This window comes from Spermophilus citellus, assembly GCF_964194105.1.
Source record: "Spermophilus citellus genome assembly, chromosome: 9".
NCBI lineage: Eukaryota > Metazoa > Chordata > Mammalia > Rodentia > Sciuridae > Spermophilus > Spermophilus citellus.
Window position 1 is genome coordinate 95,690,664 of NC_138191.1, and position 6,290 is coordinate 95,696,953.

At 45.7% G+C, this 6,290-nt stretch overlaps 1 pseudogene across 1 annotated transcript; it reads right to left on the reverse strand.

Moving 5' to 3' along the window:
* Positions 1–3,111: 3,111 nt before the first annotated feature.
* LOC308655542 (small ribosomal subunit protein eS6-like) lies at positions 3,112–3,878 on the reverse strand (annotated as a pseudogene). Its single transcript has one exon. The product of its transcript is annotated as a small ribosomal subunit protein eS6-like (transcript).
* Between the last annotated feature and the right edge of the window lie 2,412 nt (positions 3,879–6,290).

Genomic DNA, 6,290 nt, shown 5'->3' on the forward strand with positions numbered 1-6,290 from the left:
AGTGGAACCAGAGGAGCACTGGGGCACAGCAGGCATACAAGGCCTTCTAGGGCAAGGTGAGGGCTGTCCTTTCCTCTAGATGGTGCCTGGCAGCACCAAGTGAGACTTCCACAGATGTCCATACAGAAGGGTCCAGTCTTGTGGTTCAAGGATCGCATAAAGAATCCAGAGACAAGAGACACTTGAGCCAGACACCCGGCAGTACCAACTCCCAGATGATGTGGTCATTTCCCTTAGAAGAGTCCCAAGTGGTCAGAGGGTGCCAAGAAGGCACTCCAGGAGGGATAGGGCTGCCAAGTTTGGCAGGCTGTCACAACCCTGGTCAGACCAACTGGAGTTCCAAGTAGGGCTTGAGTCTCCAACAGGAAATGGAGGAAGAAATATGAAGAACCAAGGATGTCTGAGGACATGATGAGGTTGATGATCACCACAGTGACTTCTTGAGCTTTAGGCTACCCAGGCCTCACCAATACACAACAAAAATTGGGACCATGGTCACATTAAGTCCCCCTCTCGCCCTGTGCACTCTATCCTGATTAGGCAAGGTTCAGGAAAGGAGAGGGGCCACCCCAGGATGAAGAGAGCAGCAGAGGCCCTGCCGAGGAGCTAGTGGGGGACGTGAAGGGGCTGGGTATCAAGTGAGTCTCTCTGGGCAGCCACTGATGTGCAATGGGCGCCCGGGGCGGGGGGGGGGGGGGACGACATCTGGACAGCACATGGAGACCTCAGCCACAGGCACAAGTAGACTCCCCGACAGTCGGAACCCAACTTCTGGCCTTGAGGAGGGAGAGGCAGGAATCATCTGTGACTAGCAGTAACATTTTGAACTTTGGCGACCACTTCGTTTAAAATGGCTGTTCTCCTGAGCATGTCCCCAGGCAACATGTGTGCTGTAATTTGATTTTTTAAAAACAACTTTTATGTTTTTTTTTTTTCTTATTTATAAGAGCAGCACTTTTTTTTCCAGGAAAATCAGAAAATTCAGAGGAACCAAAAAGAAGAAAATACAAACCACTTATCCTCTCACCCAAACAGTCATTATTAACACCTTGATGTCTGTTTGTCCAGCCTGTGCCTCTGTCACTGCTGAGCTATGGCCTATCCTCATCTCTGTCCTGGTTTTCCTCAGCCATTGCCCCCATGTTTATCCCACCCAGCTGGCCTCCCAGCTCAGGAAATCACCTACCACCTCCATGCCTTGGACTCCCACACCTGCCTTTGTCCTCCTGTCAACCACTGCCACCTCCCTGGCCTACGTGGCCCCACTCTCTGCTCTTCTAAGAGATGCCCCAGGGTTTAACTGCTCAGCCCTCTCATCCTTGGGCTGATGGGATCCTCCAGGGGCTGGATCTAGCGTAAGAGACCCACTCTGTATCTGGAAACATTACTTTGAGAATGACCCTATGTGCCCTTCCCCTTGGTGGGCATAGTGCAGGGAGTTAATAACCTCCCATGTAACCTCCCACTCCTTGCCCTGTCCCTGGCTGATTTCTCCAGACACACCATGGTGCCCCACGTTACCTGAAGAAGAAAAGAGAAGTCACCTGCCTTCACCTACCACCAGATTCCCTCGATACTATGTTGCCTCTTAAAAGCGATATACAGGACACAAACTCTGGTAGCCTTCTTTTTCACCTGTCAATATATTTTGAGCATGCTTGACCAGTTTATTTTTGCTTCAAGTTGAACACTTGCACAAAATTCCACTATATGTTTAGCTTACTTGATATAAACAACCCCCTATTCTAGACGTCTGAGTTGTGGCAAACATTTTCAATCACAAATAAAATCAAACAATTTCACTTTTAAGTGGGAAGACATCCCTCTGCAGAAATTCCTTTATCAATCATAGATCTTCAGAGGAATGTTCCACATCAACTATTGTTATGGTTTGGATGTGAGGTGTCCCCCAAAAGCTCACTAGTGAGACTGTGCAAAAAGGTACAGAGGAGAAATGATTAGGTTATAAGAGTCTTAACCCAATTAGCGAATTAATCCCCTGCTAGGGATTAAATGAGTGGTAACTGAAGTGGTACCGTGTGGCTGGAGGAGGTGGGAATTGGGATATATATTTGTAACTGATGAGTGGAGTCTCTCTGCTTCCTGGTCACTATGATGTGAGCTGCTTCCCTCTACCCTTCCACCATGATGTTCAGCCTCACCTCGAGCCCTGAGGAACGGAGCCCTCAAATAAACTCTTCCTCCTCTATAATTATGCTGGTTAGGTCCTTTAGTCAGAGCAGCAAAAAAGCTGACTAAAACACCTATTGAATTCAGTTGGGATTAAACACCTATTAAATGTGACATGTGTCACCGTGTGATTCACACTGTACAGAGTCTTGAAGGTGGATGCAAAGATTCAGATAAACGCCATTCATGTCCTGAAAGAACTCAGTCAAGTGAAAGGCAGGCAGGACAGGAATGACCCCGACGTGAGGCAGAGCACAGGCTGGTTCTGAGGTGGTGAGGGAGAACGTGCTAGGAGGGTTACAGGCCCAGGATCGGCCACAGAGCTGAGGCGGCGATCACAACACAACACGTCAGACGTGTCACTCAGAATAGCAGGCATGAATTTGGGCTGTGGCTGTAGCTCAGAGGCAGAGAGCTCTCCTGGCATGCGTCGGGCACTGGGTTCAATCCTCAGCACCACATAAAATAAAATAAAGTTATTGTGACCGCCTATAATTTAAAAAATAAATATAAAAAAAGAATGCCAAGCATGAATTTATTGAAGGAATGGAAAAAGGGATCCTTTAGGGAAGAGATGGATCCACCCAAAAGCAAAAGAACAGTGTGTCCCTCCTTGCCCTCCAGTTTTCTTGGGGTCCCAGGGAAGTTTCCAGAGAGTCCTGCCCTGGTCCATCACTTTTTTTTGTTTTTGTAACTTTTTATTGGTAGGTCCATCTCTTGACTTTTTTTGGGGGGGGGGGTCTGATCTTACTTATTTGTGACTCTTAAAAATTCTTATTTTGTGGAGCTGGGGCTATGGCTAAGTGGTAACATGCCTTCCTCAAAGGTGTGAGGCACTGGGTTCGATCCTCAGCACCAAATAAATAAATTAATTAATTAATTAATTAATATATTGTGTCCATCTACAACTAAAAAAAATTCTTATTTTTGACTGGACTCAGAAGTTCTCGGAGAAGACAATGTGTGTCTCTTGGCAATCTGTTCCTGGTGTTTTTCTTTGGCTTTTTTCATTCTCTTAGCCAAAAGTTTGGCATATTCTGCAGCCTCTTCCTTATTTTTCTTAGTACTGCTTCTTCTGAGCAATATGCTGGCGCTTGTCTTGCAGGACACATGAAATAACGAGACACTGAATCTCCAGTGCTTTGGTCCTGGGTTTTTAAATCTTCCTTGTTTAGGGATTTTCTGACCACATATTGATGGACATCATCTTCCTTACAGAGATTGAAAAGTTTGTGGATTTACTAGCTCTTTTGGGTCCCAGTCTATGAGGTACAGTAGTATGTGTGAGTCCAGGACTATCCCTCTCTCCTTTTTTTTACAATTACCAAGCTGAGAACGATTAGATGGACATCCACAATGCAACCTCCATCAGAATGGCACTTTCTCTCTCCAGTTCGCCTTGGTCTATCACAGAAATTCCCCTTACTCAGTAGCAGGCAAACACAGCCATGGGTCAAGACACCCTGCTTCATGGGGAAACCTTGTCTGTCATTCCCACCACTGATTCAAACCACAGAACCCTTCCATTCTTCACCCAGAGCGTCAGCAACAACCTCTGTGGCCTTACGCTTTTCATAAAAAGTGTGAAGTTTGCATTCACTGTCCACTTAAATGAGTTTCTGGCAGCCAGTAACTGGGAAGGAGACATTCAGCTTCAAGAGGCTTTCTTGACTGGCAGAAGATGACATCAAACTTTCAAGTCTCCACCATGCATGGTAAAGGTCTAGGGCAACTCTAGGTCACCCTACTGCCTGGTTCTAATTGGAACCCGTTCTTAACAGATTTTGTGGTTGGGGGAATTTTCCTTATCTCCTTGCCTTCTTGAACCCGGTCTGTGTAAGGGTCACAAAAGCACTACTCCCCCCCACCCCCAGGGTAACTTGTGTTCTTCTTATCAGCATTTCAGGCGTGCATTTCTCCTGCAGATAAAAGGTTATTTGCTGAGGAATGTAAAATATTCTACTGACTTAAGCCAGGCAGGGCTGCAGGTGAATTGCTTTATAAAAGATAACATGTGGAGGTCAGCACAGTAGGCCCAGTTTATAGGACTATTCTCTTACTCTCATGGCCCCACTGGCTCACCTCTGTCTGTTACCTATCGGGAGCACCATGCTGGGTTTCTGGGCTGGGGCAGGGGCAGCGTGTCTTATGGACTGGGATTGTACTGAGAGGTAGGAGGAAGACCAACAAGTGAGCTCCAAGAATGAAGTCCTAGGAGCTGGAGGTACAGGACCCAGGAGGAGCAGGCAGGAGCGTTAACAGTGCAGGGCAAAGGGAAAATGAGAGAAAACAGTCAACACAAGTCCCAAAAAGCACACGAGGATCAGGTCAGGAAGCAATTCTGGACCACTGATGACATCATGGTCAGCAGGGACGGAATAAAGAATTCAAGAAGAAAATTCAGCTTTGAGGACACAGTCCTTATCGATTTGTTCTTGAAAAATGTTTGTTTCTATATTTATTAACTTATGCTAAATATGATCATCATATGAATGTGCAAAATTTTGCTAAATACATTTTTATGATCCTAATTCTGAAGATGTCATTGTTGACCTGTAATAGTTCTAAAAAATTTATTTTTAGTATTTTAGCATTAAAGTTTATTTCCTATTCTGTCAGTCTACCCAATATTTTGGTGATTACTTTTCCACACATAGTAGGAAATTCATGATTATTCAGTGTTATGGGCTGTTCAGGCATGTTTCTGGCACTCCAGGCACACTGACCTTCCTTTTTAGCCTCCTACCTCAGGGCCTTTGCGTCTTCTATTCTCAATGCCTGGAATAGTTTCTCCTCTTCCACTACATCTAAATAACCACAGCCTCATCTTTCAGATTTCAGCTCACTTTCTCTGACCCTCCAAATTCTTTTTACATTCTCAGTGTAGTCAGTCCTTCTTATTAGCACTTACCATAATTAATAAACAATGTACCGATATACTCATGCACGTGTGTTTGAACTCAAGCAGTCAAAGCTTATATCCCTGACTCAGTGGAAACTCCATGAGGACAGGAAATATTTTTGCTCCAAAGTGTCTTTGCACATAGATAAAATCAACAGATAAAGTGAATGGATGCCACCATCTTCAATTATGGCTCCAGATAGGTCTTACTAATTCCAAGGCCAAAAAAAAAGTATTTTCCCAGAACAATTGTCAAGTAAGATTTTATAATAGTCATCCCTTTTATTTATATTTGATGTTTCATAGCCCGCTGACTTCTACAAAGGATTTAAAGTGAATTTTCATGAAAGAGACAGATTTGGGGAGACTTTAAAACTTAAGCGGGCCCATATTTGATGTACAAATTGACTTAAATCCACAATCTCATAATTATCTCAAAACACTTGTGAGGGATTTTTGTGGGGTGGGATTATCATCCCCAGTTGGATAAGGAAACTAAGGCCCTGAGAAGTGAATGAACTTGCCCAAACCACAAAACAAAGATGTGGAACAAAAATGGGCTTCTGGGGAATCAAAGTCCTAGCTGACTGCTCTCTGTTGCCCCCTGTTGGTGTGGGGAGGAAAGAGCAAGCCTCTGGGGGTTTGCAAAGACGCCAGCCCAATGTGCCCACAGGGGGCTGCGGGGCCAGTCACCCTGCAGGAAGCCCCTGGCCAGCCTCCCTTGCCTTGCATCTCCTCATCCTTCCACCCACCGGAATCTCAGGATGCCCACTGGCTCTGGGGTACAGTTTAATATTCAGAATCCAACAACTGGAGCAGTGGGCTTTCATCATCAGCCACAGCGATGGCCTTACGGGACCTGCTGCGTGGCCTCTTGAGCCTAGTGCCCTGTCACCAGCCCTCTGGGAGGTGATGACCAGAGACAGGCAGAGCTCATCCACGCCTTGGCATCTGCCTGCTGTGTGTCTGCACAAAGGGCTTCACTCCTCAGGCCTGTTTCCTTTTCTTCATCAGAATCAGGACATTTGTGTCTTCACCAGGACATTGTGAAATTCCAATGAGACTCCGAAAGTGTCCACGTCCCTCACTTCCCTTTCTGTTTTTGCTGGCAGTTTTAGCAATGACTAAAGTCTTGACTGCTCTCCTGCCCTGTGGCAAGGGCCTCAGGGTGACTTTCTAGCAGTGAAGTCACTGGGTG